The 19,000-nt window shown below is 39.7% G+C and overlaps 1 protein-coding gene and 1 long non-coding RNA gene across 2 annotated transcripts in view; both read left to right on the top strand.

The window, feature by feature from the left end:
• Window positions 1–19,000, top strand: part of Dapk1 (death associated protein kinase 1) — a 187,770-nt gene that overhangs the window by 21,823 nt on the left and 146,947 nt on the right. The gene's annotated exons all lie outside the window — the stretch shown is intronic.
• The window catches only part of LOC104849179, a 24,453-nt gene that overhangs the window by 410 nt on the left and 5,043 nt on the right, over window positions 1–19,000 (top strand). Inside the window, exon 2 of the long non-coding RNA XR_776662.2 lies at window positions 490–589. This is a non-coding gene — a long non-coding RNA (uncharacterized LOC104849179). The remainder of the gene's footprint in view (window positions 1–489; window positions 590–19,000) is intronic.

Raw genomic sequence — 19,000 nt, 5'->3', positions numbered from 1 at the left:
TTTTTTTTTTTTTTTTTTTTTTTTTTTTGGTAACTGGGATCAAACTCAAGCCCTTGCACTTGTGAAGCTGGTGGTGGAACCACTGAGCCAAATCCCCCACCCATGGGCTAAGTAAGACAAATGGGCTGGATAGGGACCCAGAGGGCCTCTTTGATCTCTGATGGTGAGGTTGTCTCCCAGAAATCCAGCGCACAGCAGTCCTTGTGGCTTGCTGGGTCTGCAGGTCCAGAAATGGCAACTGCATGCTTCGGGCACATCTGCCTCCCACCATTTCTCACCAGACGCCCCAGGGTCATCTCGCTGCAGAGAGGCAAAGCCTGCACCTGCTGGGCAGGAAGCAGAGCTGGCCCCTGCGGAGGTGAGCACTGTGTCTGGGGTTTGGTGCGTTCTGAATCCAGGTCTCTGAGCAAGGTGATCTGGCAGGAGGTCTCCAAAGCCTTTAAAGGACACCTAAATAAATGTGCCCACAGTGCTATGTTTCATTAACAGGTACATCAAAACACAAACCTGATGTCTTCTTTGAACAATTTCCAACACTGAGTTATTTCTCTTGGAGCTGATACTGGCTGGATAATCGGACTTCCCCCAGGTAGATGTTTCACGTCCTTTTCATATGAGTGATGTGTGAAAAACTACTTTGAAGCATGCACTTTAAACTAGGAGAAAATCCAAGGGTTGGGAGTGATTTATGACTGAGGCCTTTTTTAAAATACTTCTTTGAAGCACACACATGAAGCTAGGAGAAAACTCAAGGATTTGTGCATGATTTTATGACTAAGGCCTTTTCTATAAGTGATACTCTCTTGACGCAGATGCAGAAACGATGAACCCTCCTTTGCTGCTACGTTCAATTGACTTTGGAAGGGAAAGTTAAAGTCCAGAACCATTCCATTTGCGTGTGTGTGTCCTGCAGTGTTTTGTACACCTGTGTAGGGAGTTTGAATTCCATGAATCAAGCCACGCAGTCATGATACCAATGCTGGTGTATAATGTAATGCTAGCAGCTGCCTGAACTAATCAAGACCGAGAGAGCTTGGGCAAGCCTGCGGGACGGAAGCTTCCTTCCAGGGAAGCCTCGTCCACAGCGCGTTGTCTGGCTCTGCTCCTCCCGTAGGGTCCTGTCGTTACATCTCCACCGTCAGTGCTCATTCGTGTCACTCGCTCAGCGAAGCTCAACTTGACCACCCCTAAAGATGAATTCTTACCCCATGCAGTGTCCCGTTTTCTGCCCTGTTCTCCCCCTAGCACTTAGCAGTTTCTAAGGCACTTCTAACATAACCTTACTATTTTTTCTTGTGAACATCGGAGGCATTGCCTTTTCTGTAACTCTTTGGGCAGACACCTGTTTTATTCTAAGCCTTTAATACGCTGCTAGATGTATATAGGTGCTCAGTGAAAAATTACAGAGTGAATGGCCACATGGATGGGAGTGTGTAGGGCGTGCTGTGTTGTGGTTCTCTTGGGGTAGTGCTGGGGACCTTGAAAAGGCTCGGCAAGGACTCTAGCTCAGGGCCACACGCGGGCTGGCCCAGTGTTTTGGTTATTGGTCGGTATGCATCTCTTGACTGAAAAGCTGGAGAACAGGCTTAGTGCACACTGGAGGGACAGAGCTTTGAGAGCTCATGGACTGCAGGCTCAACTGACTGCATTGCAGCTGCTGCAATAGAGGAAGCACCAGTCCCAACAGGGAACTGGTGCCTGGGAGGAGGCCCAGGAGTCTCCGTTACCTGCCCCTCTTGCCATGTGATCTGCTCTGTTGTCAAAGTGGATTTCATCTTCTGCTCTCAGTCCCTCTGCTTCCTCCTTCCTCTCTCCCCCTCCTCCCCTGCCCTTCTTTTTCTCTTTTTTTCAGTACTAGAATTGAACCCAGAGCCTCCTTAATGCTAGGAAAGTGCTCTTAAAAAAAGACAAACATTATTTAATTTTTAAACCTTGCTCTCTAGGGAATGGTGACATTTTGGGACAAACTGAATGAGACAACCCTTTGTGTTAACAGAGGTTTCTTGTGATCATATCACGTGAAAAGGATGTGACAGGGGGCAGCAAACATCAGGGAGAATCCCAGGGGTCCTGTGGAAGGTCAGCCTCTTCACGGAACAGAGATGGTCCCTGGGGTCAGACCACTGACAATATGAAGGCCTCCCTGTCAAAGGAAGTTTCTAAGTAATCTCCTTCCGCAGGAGGACGGAGCAGCGGGGAGCCAAACATTATTAGCGTAAGGACTTTTAAAAGCAAAGACTGATGAGTTTAAGAAATGCTTAGCCTTTGGACAGTTGAGTGGAAGCGTGGATGTATTCTGAAGTACAGTTTCTAGCTCTTCCTCTCCAGCCAGCAGAAGAGGCACACGGGGAGGGAGAGGGACGTGGAGGGGAGGAGGAAGACAGCGTGGGAGGAGGAGGTGTCTGGCGGTGGTTTGATGATCTGATCGTCTTGTTTGTGCCAATACCCATTTCTTGTCCGCCCCCACGCGGATGAGAACTTGGCTGTTGTGTGTGCACCTGAACCCCTCCTCGTGCTCCCCAACTGCCAGTGGCTGGCTAAAGTCCATTACTGCTGCTGCTAGCCTCGAGCCTGGTCATTCAAAGAGGAAGCAGTACTTGAAAAGTGGCCTGATTATTTCTTTTGGGCTTTCTTGTGTTTTCTTCATTGAACACATAGTGCTTTATAATCGAAAGGAACAGAATAACTAGAAAAAAGAATGATTACGTTGTGAGGCTGTGTGAAAGCTTCATGAATGGAAGGAAAGTATAAGGGTGAGAGGACGCTCAGCCAGGTGCAAGCTACTGCTGGAATATTGACCCAAGGAGGAGTGGACACAGGTGAAAGAGCAGCCACTTCAGTTCCATGCTAAGAAAAACAGCCCCCTCCCCACAAAGGGTCTTGAACTGTCACAACCAGAGGATTTCTCACAGGTGCTGTGTGTTGTACATTATCCGAAAGGCTAATTGTTCCCCCGTATTTCCTGCTGTGATCATAAAGGAAGGATCACAGAACAGTGGACAACACTGGCCTGCTGGAAGAGAGGGAGTTTTGGGTCAGAGAAATACTCGAGGGTCCTTGTAGTAGTCAGATCTCCATCACTGTGATGAAATGCATGCGGACATCAATTTTAAAAGGAGAAAAGACTTACTTTGGCTTATGATTTCAAAGGCTGCAGTCCATTGTGGCTTGGCCCTGTAGCCCTGGGCCTGTGATGGGGCAGAAAATCATGAAGGAGAGGACATGGCAGAGGGAACTGTTCACCCCCAGCATTTGGGAACCAGACAGAGAGAAGGGCTATTGCAGGGTCTCCCTGGAGGGCATGAGCCCAAGAACCTAACTTCCTTTTTCCAGCCCCTTCATTCACAGGCTGAGGACCAGGCGTTCAACATACAGACTTTGAGGGACATTGAAGACCCAAACTGTCCTAGCCCTGTATTTATGCAGCACTTTCCTCCTGTGTGCCCCTGGTCTGTTTTCTCTTTTTATTTATTTATTTATTTATTTATTTATTTTTTTTTTTTTTTGTTTTTTGTTTTTTGTACCGGGGATCGAACTCAGGTCCTTGCATTTGCAAGGCAGGCAGCAGAACCACTGAGCTAAATCCCCGGCCCTGGTCTGGTATTTTTTCATAATGTATTATAGGTGATACCAGAAACTGCCAGACCTGGCTGTTGGTTTTAAATTTTTTGAGACGCTGTCATTATTGACAGTGTACTCCTAACCAGACCTTGGTGCTGAGGTGGGTCCGATCCATCTCCGGACAAATTGGGTCCAGTGATGCTCAGACTCTCCTCATGTTCATAAGCACGTCATGTGTGTAGCTAAGACCTGTTACACCAGCATCCTGTGGTCTGCCAACCATGAGTCCGAGGCCAGGTGTGGCCCCTGCTTTTGTCACAGCCTTGTGCTAAAATCAGCTTTGGTATTTTTAAATGATTGAATAAAATCCAAACTAGGACAGTATTTTGTGACACATTAATGTTATGAGATTCAGATTACCTCAGTATCTATAAATAAAGTATTACTGGGACACAGCTACATCCATTCGTTTGGTTTGTGACTACTTTGGCACTAAATTGACAGAGTTCAGTGGTTGGCAGAGACCGTATCACCTTCACAGTTGACAGTATTGATTGTCTAGATCTTTACAGTTTGCCAACAAGTTCATCTTTAGGTTAAGCATGTTGTACTTTTGTCCTGTGTTGTTTTGTTTTTATTTCTGAGACCTAAGATGTATGAACTGAATTCCTTTTATATTAAGAACAATTCTTACTTTGATTGTACTTTTTATTCTCCTTCCTCCATAAAAATCTGAAAGTGCTAGACAGTGAACGAATGGATGAGCTGTTAAGAGCATACAACTAGGTGTCCATAAGAGAGCCCCCTGGTGCTTTAAGAGGACAAATCTCATTCCTCCTCTTCTATCCTCTGTCTCTTTTCTTCCAAAATTTTATTATGAAAATTTTTTAGATATGCTGAAAAGTTGTTAAACTGAACTGCAAACGGCCTACCACCTGAATTCTATAATTAGTAACATTTTACTATCATTATTTTCTTGTTATTCCATCCATCCATGCCTCTTAATCTTGATGCATTTCAAAATAAGATGCAAACAAAAAATAAAATACTTAGGAACTCTAACAAAGGAAATTTAAAGAGCTATACATTGAAAATTACAGTATTCTGAAAAAGGAGATCAAAGCGTGTATCAGAAAATGCAAAGATGTCCCTTGTTCTTGGTAAAAAGAACCAACTTAATGAAAATGGCCATACTCCCAAAACTGTTATATAGATTTAATGCAATCCCACTCAAAATACCATTAGCATACTTCACAGAACTAAAAAAAAAATCCTAAAATTCCTTTGGAAGCAGAATAAAACTAGAATAGCAAAAACAATTCTGGGCAATAAAGACAAGACAGGATACCCAATACTTGACTAGAAATTATACTACAGAGCTACTATGATAAAAATAGCATGGTACTGGCAGCAAAAAAACAAACAGGCCAAGAATCAATAGAACAGACTGGAAGAGGTGGAAACCACCAAACACACTTAGCCATCCTATCTTTGACAAAGGGACTAAATACATTCACTGGAGAAAAGATAGCTTTTTTCATAAGTGGTCCTGAAAAATGGCTATCTCCATGCCAAAGACTAAAACTAGTCCCATGTCTCTCGCCATGCACTAAACTAAAATCAAAATGGATCAAAGATCTAAATATTAAAACAGAAACACTAAATCTGCTAGAAGAGAGAACAGGTAGGACTCTTGAAGGCAAAGAGGTGGACAAAGACTTCATGAGCAAAACCCAGGGTGTACTGGGTATAGTGCAAAGAATCAACAACTGGGATCTCATCCTATTAAACAGTATATGCACTGCAAAATAAATCGCCCACAGAGTGGGAAAAAATGTTAGCCAGTAGTCCCTCAGATAAAGGACTAATATCTAAAACATACAAGAATTGAAAAAAATCGACCCTCCAATTTAAAGACCCAATCCAAAAATGGGCATCTGAAATGGACACACACTTCTCAGATGAAGTACAAAAAATGGATCAAATCTAAATATTAAAACAGAAACACTAAATCTGCTAGAAGAGAGAACAGGTAGGACTCTTGAAGGCAAAGAGGTGGACAAAGACTTCATGAGCAAAACCCAGGGTGTACTGGGTATAGTGCAAAGAATCAACAACTGGGATCTCATCCTATTAAACAGTATATGCACTGCAAAATAAATCGCCCACAGAGTGGGAAAAAATGTTAGCCAGTAGTCCCTCAGATAAAGGACTAATATCTAAAACATACAAGAATTGAAAAAAATCGACCCTCCAATTTAAAGACCCAATCCAAAAATGGGCATCTGAAATGGACACACACTTCTCAGATGAAGTACAAACAGTAAAAATCTCTCTTTCTCTCCCTCTCCCTCCCTCTCTGTCTCTCTCTGTCTCTCTCTCTCTGTCTCTCTCTCTCTCTCTCTATATATATATATATATGTATATATATGTATGTATGTATGTAATTATATTGAAAAGTTGTCAACATCACTAGTCACTGGAGAAATGCAAAAGAAAATAATGTTGAGATTCCATTTCACTCCAGAAAGAATGGCTGATGTCAGGAAATCAACCAATAACAAATGCTGAAGAGGCTATGGAGAAAAAGGAACCCTTCTCCACTGTTTTTGAGAGTGCAGACTGGTGTGGAGATTCCTCAAAAGAATTAGGATTAGAGGTCCCATTTGATGCAGCTATTCCCCTGCTGGGTATCTTCTTGAAAGAACTAGAAGCGTCACATCACAGCAATATATGCTCACCCATGTTTATAGCAATGCAGTGTATAATAGCTAAATCTTAGAAACAGCCTAAATGCCCACTGACTCATGAATGAATAAAAAAATATGTAATGCATACACACACACCCACATATATGTCCAATAGAGTACTACTTAGAAAGATAAACCCGAGACATTCCTGGGTAAATGGATGCACCTTTGGGCCATACTCTTAAGTGAAATAAATCAGACACACATGTAAATAGCACATTGTCTGTCCAGTGTGAGAAACTGAGAGGTAAATAAGGGCCAAAATGTATAATAGATTATGTGAAACAGGAAGAAATTGTTCAAAAAGGAAAGGGAAACTGGGAAGGGCAGAGGGGAAAAAAGAAAGGGAAAAGAAGAAAAATGAAAAAAGAAGGGAAAAAAATGCTTTTGCAAATAAGGTAGGGTATTCTGAGAAAAGGAGGAATCAGGATATACCATGTGCAGATAGACACTCCCTCTGATGAATGTAATATTCATGTAATAATTATCATTGCCAATAAAGTTAATTTAAAAATAAGATTCAGATTTCAGTAGGTTCCAGCTGGGCATGACCTCTGTTACTCCTTTTGGTTGGGCGTGGTGCTGAGGTCCACGGAAGTGGCCTCTGTGCTCACAGGCAGCAGCCAGCTGGAAGAGGGGTCCACAGGCTGAGCCAGGCTGGAACTCGCCTATGCCCACGGTGCGGTGCGTGCCGGTGTTAAGCGACCTGCTGTCTCGTGGATGCAGGGAGGAGCCTTTTGGTGCTCAGAGGGCCTTTTGTGATAGGAACAACCAGTCTCTAATTGATCCAGCTCTCCGTCCTCTTTAAGGTCTGTTCAAATGTATTTTTGTTGTTCTTCAGCATCTTAAAACAGTTTTCTTGGGTAGTATTAATGCACCTTGGTGCTGTGGGAGTTGTCTCGATTTATTAGGGAACGTTAAAAAGAAAAAATTTTACACAATGTCCCGAATTCTCCATTCTTGGGGAAAATTGTTTAATACACAATAGGGCATACTTTTCAGTAAATATATACCATGCTAATATGACATGCCCCCTGGCACATACGTGACTGCAATGCGGATGGTTTATTTTGGATCTTTTTTGTGTGACGCAGGGATTAAACCCAGAGCCTTCACTCTGAGCTTTTTCCTAGCCCTTTATTTGATTTTTTCATAAATGTAAAAATACGTTTAGACAGGGTCTTGGGAAGTTGTGGGCTGGGCTAGAATTTATGATCCTGTGATCCTACTGCCACAGCCTCTCAGAGTGCTTGAATTACATTTTTGTTGTTTTGTTTTTTTTAAATACTGCAATACCGTTCCACTGTTCAACTTAGAGAGTTTTAACTGGGATCTCAAGGGCAGGGGCCCATGCTGGACCCTTTATCAGATATCTCATTGGATCTTTCAAGGCCCCTAGCACAGTGCTGACCCTGTGTAGATAGTCCGTGGACATTTACTTGCTGTTGAGTTTCTTTTGAGTTACAAGTAGGACATCAGTAAAAGCAATTTAAAGCATATTCACTGTTCTTGTCAGTAGATGCTGTTGGGACAGGTGAAATGATTTTGTTTTCAACAGAAATAGGTACCCTTATTTTTAAATTTGAACTGTTCTTCCTTGATTTATTTGTTAGAATCAGTTGTGCATCTGTATTTATAAACAGGAAGGACACTTTTTAGAAAGCACGGTATTCAGATGACTAAAGAATAAGTCCTCACCGTCAGCTCTTAGCTTCCTGAAACATGTAATATCAGTGGGTGAACAGGTGGTGGGAATCTGTCTGTGCACCCTGCCCGAGCCCTGCTGTGTTCAGCCTGTGGCTACTGTGCACTATCTGAGCTCGTGTCTGGCTGGAGAATGTCCATCAGCTGCCCTTTCTGTATTGTATGACCCTGGATTATTGTCCCTCAGCATCATCGAGCAGAAAGCTAGCACAGAGACGGGTGTGAGCGTACTGTACCGTGCCGGTGCTCACTAAATTCCTTTTAGTGTTCAGTGCTAGTATCTTACAGGAAATGAATGTTTTTAGATGTTCAATTACAGTAAAGCTATAAACCCTACTAAGTTTTGAGTGTGATTTTTTTTAAAAGGTAGAAATTTGAAACTTGCTCTGTGTGGCATCGGTGCCTTCCGTATAAATGACAGGCTGAGTAGCCTATGAGGCTCATTTGCTCTGCACAGGAAGCTGTCTATGTGAAGATCCCCTGTGAGGTTGAGTACATAATATTTTTTGAAAGTAATACTGTCTGTAAATATATGTTTTATTTTTTTCCTCCAAGAAAGGTTCTGCTCTCTGCCCTAGTTAATTTAAACATAGAGTAATAAAGAGTTTTATTTCTCCTTACATTGCAGGAATATAAATGATGATATTTTAGAGTATTTTTAGGTCTATAAAATTCATCAGTTCTTCACATTATTCAATAAAATATAGACTATTTTTCATAAGTAGATGATTTTTGTAGTAAATGCCCTTCCCCAAGACACACCTTTAAGGCAGTTAAATATGCGTGTAAGTGCAGGGGCGACAGTAATTGCAGACCTAACCCAGAAGGCCTGGTTGTGTTGTCTTTAGGAGAGGGTTATGTCTGGGTAATTTGCTTATTCTTATTTTGTCTGTGCTGGTGTCGGACCCAGGAAAGCCCTGTACGTGAGCCGTGTAAGCGCCCTGCATAGCACCAGGGGTTCGTGGATGTCTGTTTTCCCGGTCCCATCTCGGTCATGTTTGTTTTCCTGTTGCTCGTCCTTTGTCTAACATTCCCTCAGGAGATGCTTCCCCTTGGTGATAAGAAACAGGATGAATGTTCCTTTATATCTGCTCCCGAGGGAGGGGTTTGTGAACATGCAGATGGGTTTATGTTCTTCATCGGTCCACGCTGAGCGGGTTACTCAGACCAAGTCCTGTGCTCTCTGAGGTTGGGGCAGTGGTTTCCTTCCTCGGTGCTTCCTGGGTCTCTGGTTTCTTGCAACCATGAGCCAAAGAGGGCTCAGGCCCGCAATCTCGGAAGAACAGCGTAGAGGATGTAAGTTGTAGCCCAAGTCTGTAAGGCAGGTTTTTTTTAAGATACTGTGGGGAGAGCATGTGGCCCAAAAGTGGTTCACGATAGAGTCTCTGAACTCTAGGGACGTGCCGAGTAATTCGAGGCCTTCAGTGTCCGTACTGATTTTTAAAACCAAGAGCCTAAGATTCTGACAGGTGAATTAATTTTTTAAAAATCTTCCAGTGAAGTGGGAATTATAGAAATGTTTTGGAGGTAGTAGTTTTGAACTGAACCAATCAATAATGCAATAATAAATAAAGCATCAAATCAGTACTTAATCCCCCAGGGCCCCCTAGTTTGGCAGCCATAAATGATGCTGCTGTCGTGCGGTGTTCGGATTATTTCACTGTTTCATTTATTATGTTTTTTATTTTAGGGAAAAGGATTTTCTCTGAGAATATTTTATTCTCATTAAAATTTTTTACTGTCTGGATAGACACAATAACAAAGAATTTATTCAAAAGCCAACGATAAAGAATTTTAATCAACTCCATTTCATTTTTCTCTAGTGGAGGAGCAGTGTTGGCTTTATCATCTGAACAATAATAGTAGTTTTAAGTGAAATTTTACTTGAATACCTTGATGTTGGAGGAATGAGGTTCTTATGGCCTCTGGGAGCCCTGATGTCGTGGAGCACATGGAGAGGCGGGGCTCAGAGGCTGCTGGTGGGGTGCGGTGTGTGTACGAGTGCGCTTAGAGAGTGAATGCGGTATCTGCGTATTTGTATTCTGTGTGTGGTGCCTGCGTATGGTGCGTAAGTGGTGTGTGATGTATGCACAGTGTGTATAGTATGTGTGTGGTGTAGGCCGTGTGTGGGGTACGTGTGTGCACGCGTGTGGAGTGTGGTTTGCACACGTGATGTGGAGTACGGGCATGGATGGTGTGTGGCACCCAGGGCATCTGTGGAGGCCCCTGTGCTTGCACAGGGACGGTGGAGGGCCGGGGGAGGAACTTCTCTCGCTCTGCTTGACTGGATGAGGTTTCTGGAAGCGGGCAGCTGGTATGAAACGTGCAGCTGTGAGGTCAGAAGAAGACTGCAGTGTGGACCAGACTGCTTTCAGAGGCTGAGGAGGTTGTCCTCGCAGAATCAAACCTACGAAGCTACGAACGTGAGAGCAGAGTCCGAGGGAACCTCGGGGCTGCGTGTGCTCACAAAAGTAGAGCTGCCAGCCCCTGCTCCCCACAGCCCCCAGGAGTTCAGTTTCCGGGTTAGCACGCTTCGTAACTCTGGACGATGGCTTGAAGACTTCAGTATCTTCTTGTTCTTACTTTAAGTTAAAAAAAATTCGAATTAAAGCTAAAGCAGCAATTTCAATGCCATTGTTTAAATAAATTTATCAAAGCTTATAGTTTTTTAATGTTTCCAGAGGAAATTAAAGATATTAATTTCCCACAGAAGTATTAGTCTAGCGCTTGAGCCAAATAATAACACTGAACAATGACTTTGCAATTTAACACTTTGGTGTACATATTTAAAAAAAAAAACGTATCCCTAATTATAAAAGAAGTAATGGCTATTGTGTGTGTGTGTGTGTGTGTGTGTGAGTGTGCGTGTGGAGGAGGGATCACCATAATTCTACCTAAAAGAATCTGTTAATAGTAATTTCCCAATTATATATGGAGATATCTGAATGTGGTGGAGATGCATCTTGGTTTATTTTGCCGCTATGTGTTCATATTGTAGATACATAGACTGTATCTCTCCATTTGCTTAAAATTACACCGTTTTCTTATTTTCAAAGGCTTCTATGTGAAGTTCACTGAAATTCTTAATAACCCAGTTCACTTATCTTCGAAATGTGTTGTTAAGACATAAATGTGAACAGAATTCTTTTAAAATACAGAAATAAGTGAGACTCAGCAGTTTTGTTGCTGTCCATTTCTACAGGAATCATCCATATTTTAAAAAGAAAATTGTGAAAGATTAAAACAAAAAAAAACTCCATTGGATTAATTAAATATCAAATGTTAGCTATAGTCAAAATTTAAAATTATAAAATAAGTGAACTTGTATGGCTTTATAAACTGTTGACTGTATTTTTAAAATTGATTATAACTCAGTTTTAAACTGTAAGTGTTTTTGAGTCCTTAGCTGTGCTGAATACTAAGAAAGAAAATAGCCTCATTGGATCATTTCTATATATGTGTATAGATCTTCTATGGAAACTCTGTATTCTCTTGAAATAAGACTTCAGAAAATGATGAGAATGCTAGCATGTTAAAAGTTGCAATAATTTATTCATTTATTTGTTTTCTTAAGGAAGTTGTTTTTGTTTAGTTTTTCCTAAGGAAGTTGCTTTTTTTGTTGTTATTGTTGTTGTTTGTTTTGTTTTGTTGGTACTGGGGTCCAAAGTTGCAATAATTTAAAATGTACAGTTTCTTTAAAGTTATACACACACACACACACACACACACACACACACATATAGTTTAAGATACATAGATTATTCATACTTGTGAAAGCGATGTATAACATTTTCCTGACTGCTATTAAATCTGTTTACTAAGACAAGTAGTTACAGTTGGTAATAAGGTTATCAGTGTAGGGCTGGGAATTTAGCTTAGTGGTTCCCCTGCCTCCCAAGCACTAGGTCCCCAGTTCCATCCCCGGTACCAAAACAAAAAACAAAAAAACAAGATTATCAGTGTGATCAGTTGTAGTTGAGATATACATTATACCATAGTATAGTTGCTCATGTATCTGTTTCTTTTCCATATACTTGGCACATAAATAATTGTTGACTTAATAAAATTTGGACTGTGTCAAACATAACCCAAAAATCTGTTTTTCTAACCAGTCCAAATCTTACACAAGAATGAAAATAATTTGAAAGAATTACCAGGTGCATTCTCATACTTTACCACATTTAATTAGAAGACTACAGATTTTTAAGTGATTGTAATATTTGTTATGTGCATAAATTGTCAAAGCTATCTTTAGAAAGGACAAAATCACAGCATTCCAGTAGAGCACCCTTTTAATTAACAGTGAATATTGGTTCCAACTTGTGCTTCTTGCCGAGCCATTCCTGGTAAACCCTGTACTGTACCTTCCTGTATAAGTCTTACCATGTCACGGTACGCAGCCCTTCCTCCAACGCTGACAGAAACACAACATAGATGGCTGTCAGTCGGACTCTGTCCTGCTAGAAGCAGCATGTGACTTTCAGAAGTGGTCTAGTGGTTAACCATTGAAGAAATGCAGAAAAGGAAACATGAGATTTATCTTCAAACTGAAAACAGAATTAACAAGAATTGAAACCTCTCAGGGAGGTTTTCATGAACTGCCTTTTTAAGGTGGTTTCAATGCAGTAATATACTTGGATCATACCTATCCCCTCGGATGACCTACCTCTTACCTGTTAAATGTTAGCATGCCTGATTGTGTGTAGCCATGGCCTTGCATAATGTGATAGTTAGAGTTATTTTTCTGGTATCTATCTATCTATTGATGTTTTTGTACAAGCTGTACATTATTATGCTCTTCGTGTGTGTTAAAATTCGGTTTTATTTTTTTCTTCTGTTGCTTGTGTCTTGGGTCAAAAAGTGTCTTTGTGCTTCTTTGAAATGCTGTTGGTAGCTACACAAGATTAAAATGAATTTTTAAAGAAATAAAAATTAGCCAGTCATTTTAGACCTTGAATGTAATGACAACAGCAGGAGTTACAAGCCTGAGCTTTAATAAGAGAAAGTCAGCAGCTCATTTAAAGAAAAAAATGAAAGCAAAGCAATTTACTGGGCTTTTCAGGGAATAAGCAAAGTTGCATACTAATCCGTACCTGGAGAACTTTATAATGATTTAGCTCAGTTTAATCCCAGATTCACAATGAAAGATTAATTCTGTGTTTTCTAAGGTGGAAAATTACTTATTAATAATATGATATAACATTTCCCAAATACTTAAGACATGTCAGATGGTGATAGTTTCAGTAGTGCTTTCTATGGATTATTCCCTGTCAGTGCTGTTACGCTTGTCTCATAGAAGAAAAGGGAGTCTCGTTGAGATAGTAGGATTTATCATGATCACACAGAGAGTAGGGGATAAGATCAGGCTAGGAACTGTATGTGTGTCCAATACACTGGCCCTTGATCAGCGTGAAACTGCAAGCAGCATACACATCAGTTGGTTGGCACGGCTGCCTTTTACTGTACAATTCCAGCTTGGTTTTCTCATATCTGGTCTCTGCTTTGAAAGAAAAATCAGTGCTGACTTATCAAGTGCCTGTAGTACTGGTTGGCTTACATTCAGTTGCTTATGGAAGGCTCACCAAACTCTAGGAAGTAGGGAAGATTGTTACCAGTTTAAGGATGAAATTGTGTCTGAGTGGCAAAATTTCCTGAATACCGATGACCAGTGAGAAGTGAAACCCAACTCTGCCTGCCTCATGTGAATGCCTTTGGCCTTGTGGGCCTCCAGTGTCCGCTCCACTGGGCTCCAAATGTCCCGCATTTCCCTGGCCTCACTGAAACAGAGTCCAGAAATAAGGGAAATGATGCCATGATCATAAGTAGATGTTGCAATAATGTGCCTCATTGTTATTTTATAATTCAATACCTTAATGCAGTTATAGATGACATATTAGACAAAGAATATTGCTTCTACAGTGAAACATGGTAGACATTTTATGAGAATTGTCTTAATAAGTATTTAAAATATGTCATATGTTTTATAAAACAAGCTAGAGATTTTTTAACATAACACAGCATTTAAGTACTATTTAATGCTTCATATTTATGTGCATGATAATATATAACCCAGCGTGGCTGTGTTGGTTCTGCTGAGGATGTCTTAACCAAATGACCAATAAGAAAGATGCCCTTCACTTGGGAAAGGGAAGGAGGGAGACCTTTACGGCAGATAAAATGACGACAGCTTCCATAATGGGCATGTGGTTGAGTCTTGCTCAGTGCTCAACATTGCCAATAATCACTTTATTTAGACAATTTCAATTGCGTGCCAGTTATGCATAACTACTAATTGTTTTGGACTCCCTTTCTTAAAATGCTTTGTTAACAAATGTATTCGGAAGGTAGATAAGTGGACCCTGACATAGCTCATGAGAACAACACGATCTACCGCAGTGACTCCAAGGGTTACCTTTTCCTTCTGTGGAGCACCCTGCAAATTCTGAGCTTTTCTTTTTTCCTGCAGTTACTTTAATTAAGCATTGCATTGTCTAGCAGTACAGTTTGAGTGGGATAAATTGATAAAAATGAGAAAAATGTAAAAGGTTCACTTTTTAGATGTTCAGATTAAGGGCACTATAATCTTGTGCATTTGTGTTTTACTGTATTGCGCTGTAGTTTTAAGGATTAAAGACTTGCAAGATTTCATTTGGCCTTAGTAGCCCTTTTGTATTTTTTTTCTTTTTATTGAGTTTATTGATACAATCTAGGTATACAATACAGTTACATTCTTTACTGGGATCCTGTACCTTCACATGACAGGTCATGGTTCTCATTTTTTCCCCTTGTACCTGCACTCCCTTCACCCCCTCCGCCCTTCCCATTTACAAACACTTTATTTCCATTTTTTCATTTTCTCATATTTTTTTCTTTTCCCTGTTCCCTTTCCCCTACCCTTCCCACTTTCCCTACATCTTTTGTATTTGAAAAAAAAAATTCGTGTTGAGATAATGAAGGTAGAAGTTGTAAAGATACAGTCTTCCAAAATGACAGAGCATTTATCCATGAAGTAATTTTAAGATAAAATTTCAAAAGGGGAACATACATGGTTAAATGTATCAATATATTAGCTTAATTTAAAAAGTTATTCAGGGAACATAGTCCATTATGTAAAATTTAGAAAAGGAGTGGAAAATCACCCATAACCCTACTAACTCAGTAAAATCTCTCTCAAGTTTTTTTTTCTTTTATTGAGTTTATTGGTACATTTTAGATATATAGTACGATTGCATTCATTATTGGGATCCTATACCTTTACATGACAGGTCTTGGTTCTCATTTTTTTCCCCTTGTCCGTGCCCTCCCTTCACCCCCTCTTCCCCTTCCCCTTTACAAACACTTTATTTCCATTTTTTCATTTTGTCATATATTTTTCTTTTCCGTTTACCTTTCCCCTACCCTTCCCATTTTCCCTACACCTTTAGCCGTTTTCTTCCTATTTCACATGATGAATTATCTCATTAGGATCTTATGTACTATTATAGTTTTTCACACCAGAGAAACTATTCAGTATTTACATATGTGTGACTTATTTATTTCACTCAGGAGTATATCCTCAACATGTATCCATTTTCCTATGAATGAATCTAATTTCTCATTCTTTTGGCTGAGTAATATTCCATTTTATAGAAAAACCACATCTTCTTTATCCAGTTTCCTACTGATAGGCAAATGGGCTGTTTCCAAGTTTTAGCTATTACAAACTGTGCTGCTATAAACATTGGTGTGCATATATCACTGTGGTATGATTCTTTTAATTCTTTTGGAAAGATACCCAGCAGAGGGATGGCTGGGTCAGATGGAACCTCCAGTCCAAGCTCTTTGAGGTATCTCCATATTGATTTCCATAGTGGTTGCACCAGCCTGCACTCCCACCAAAAATGGAGAAGGGTTCCTTTTCTCCCCACAACCCCGCCAACATTTGTTATTGGTTGATTTCTTGATTGCAGCCATTCTTTGTGGGGTGAGGTGGAAATTCAGGGTTGTTTTCATCTGCATCTCTCGAATGACCAGCGATGTGGAACATTTTTTCATATATTTACTTACTACTTTTACTTTTGCTTTGTCTGAGAAATGTCTGTTCATTTCGGATGCCCATTTTTGAATCAGGTCTTTATATTTGGGGGGCCTGATTGTTTTGAGTTCTTTATGTATTCTAGATAATAGTCCTTTGTCTGAGGAGCAGCAGTTTCTTTTGCAATGCAGAAGCTTTTTAATAAGATGAGATCCCAGTTGTCGATTCTTTCTGCTAGTTCCCGTGCTACTGAGGATTTGTTCATAAAGTCTTTTCCTATGCCAATGTCTTCCAGAGTTCTGCCTAACTTATCTTCCAGCAAGTTTAGTGTTTGTTTTAATATTTAGATCTTGATCCACTTGTATTTTAATTTAGTGCATGGTGAAAGATAAGGGTTCAGTTTTAATCTTTGGCAGGTTGAGATCCAGTTTTTTCAACACCATTTATTAAAGAGGCTATCTTTCCTCCAGTGGGGATGATCAGATCCTTTGTCAAAGATGAGGTAGCTGAGTACATCTGGAATTGTTTTTGTGACTTCCAGTCTGTTACACTGATCCTCAGGTCTGTTTCTTTGCCAGTACCATGCTGTTTTGATCACAGTGGCTTTGTAGTATAGTTTCAAATTGGGAATTGTTATACCCCCTACCATGTCTCTGTTGCCTAGGATGGCTTTTGCTCTTCTAGGTCTCTTATGGTTCCAAATGAATTTTTGGATTCTTTTTTCTAGTTCTGTGAAATATAGTGTTAGAATTTCAATTGGCATTTCACTGAATCTGTGTAGCAGTTTTAGTAGGATGGCCATTTTCACTATGTTGACTCTTCCTACCCAGGAGCAGGGGTATCTTTCCATTTTCTTACATCCCCTTTGATCTCTTTTTTCAGAGTGCTATAGTTTTCAGTGTAAAGGTGTTTTGCTTCTTTCATTAGATTGATTCCTAGATACTTCATTTTTTGGATGCTATTGTGAAAGGAATTTTTTCCCTTATTTCTCTCTCAGTGAGTCTGTTATTTGTGTACAAGAAGGCTATTGATTTTTGGGTCTTGACCTTGTATCCAGCTACTCTGCTAAAAGTGTCAATTAAGTCTAGAAGTCTTTTGGTAGAGTTTTTGGGTCTTCAATGTAGAGTATCATATCATCAGCAAATAGTGACAGTTTAACTTCTTCCTTTCCTATCTTTATTGTTTTAATTTCTTTCTCTTGTCTAATTGCTGTGGCTAATGTTTCCAGAACTATACCAAAGAGGAGTGGAGATAGTTGGCATCCTTGTCTTGTTCCTGATTTTAAGGGGAAGGTTTTCAGTTTTTGGCCATTTAATATGATGTTGGCTGGTGTTTTTTCATACATAGCCTTTATTAAGTTGAGATATAGACCATCTATTCCAATTTTTTGCAGGGTTTTTATCATGAATGGGTGTAGAATTTTGTCAAGTGCTTTTTCTGCATCTGTTGAGAGGATCATATGATTTTTGTCCTTGACTCTGTTAACATAGTGTATTATATTTATTGACTTACATATGTTGAACCATCCTTGCATCCCTGGAATAAGTCCGACTTGGTCAGGATGTATGATCTTCTTGATGACTCTCTGTATTCTGTTTGCTAGTATCTTATTAAAGATTTTTGCATCTATATTCATTAAGGAGATTGGCCTATAGTTCTCTTTTTTAGTTGCATCTTTCCTTGGTTTGGGAATCAAAGTGATACTTGCTTCCAGGAATGATTTTGGAAGTATTGCTTCCCTTATCAATTTCATTGAAAAGTTTGAAGAGTAAAGGCAGTAGTTCTTCTCTAAATGTCTTGTAAAATTCAGCTGTGGGCTGGGGACTTGGTTCAGTGGTTCTGCTGTCTGCCCCACAAGTGCAAGGACCTGAGTTCAATCCCTGGTACCAAAAAAAAAAAAAAAAAAAAAAAAAAATACAGCTGTGAATCCCTCAGGACCTGGGCTTTTCTTTGTTGGTAAATTTTTAATTACATTTTCAATTTACCTGATTGTAATTGGGGTGTTATAATGTTTTTATCTTCTTTGTTCAACTTTGGTAATTCATAAGTATCTAGAAATCTGTCCATTTCTTCTGTGTTTTCCATTTTGTTAGAGTACAGGTTCTCAAAGTAGGTATTAATGATCCTCTGGATTTCTGTTGGATCTGTTGTGACTTCACCTTTTTCATTCCCAATTGCATGGATCTGAGCCTTTTCTTTCCTTATTTTGATAAGGTTTCCTAAGGGTTTATCAATTTTATTTATTGTTTCAAAAAACCAACTCTATGATTCATTTATTTTTTGTATTGTTTTCTTAATTGCCATTGCATTGATTTTTGCTCTTATCTCTATAATTTCCTCTCTTGTTCGAGCTTTGGGTTTTTCTTGCTTTTGTTTTTCTATGAGTCTAAGATTCATCATTAGGTTGTTTATTTGAGCTCGCTCTGTTTTCGTAATGTGGGCATTCAGTGCTATGAATTTTCCACGTAGAACTGCTTTCATTGTGTCCCATATATTCCTTTATGTTGTATTGGCATTTTCATTTATTTGTAAAAACTGTCTGATTTCTTCTTTAATTTCCTCTGTGATCCATTGATTGTTCAGGAGAGTGTTGTTCAATTTCCATGTGTTTTCTCTTAAGATTTTTAGCTCAAGAATATTTTTTGACATGAAGAACAAGTGAGTTCACCACATTTTAAGTTTTGGATATTATATGCATAAGAAGGGAGTAATTTTATAAATGCTGTGCTTGGTAACATATACTACGTGTGAATGTTTGAGTATGTGTGTTCATGTACACATACTCGTGTGTAGCTATAGTGTCTATCTGTGTACATAAACATGTATACACACCCACCAGAAAATTTATGTAACATTTCTTGCAAATCAGTCTGCACCTTTCTAAAAATAAATATTTTTGTGATCTTGTTAGTGATGGTAATATCTATTTTTAATAATGAGATTTGGGTTGTCCCCCCCCCCCTTCTCGTAG

The sequence above is a fragment of the Fukomys damarensis genome, unplaced genomic scaffold (genome assembly GCF_012274545.1).
Source record: "Fukomys damarensis isolate Sample0158 unplaced genomic scaffold, DMR_v1.0_HiC HiC_scaffold_4, whole genome shotgun sequence".
Lineage (NCBI taxonomy): Eukaryota > Metazoa > Chordata > Mammalia > Rodentia > Bathyergidae > Fukomys > Fukomys damarensis.
Note: the sequence above shows the minus strand (reverse complement) of the source record. Positions and strands in the feature narration are given on the sequence as shown.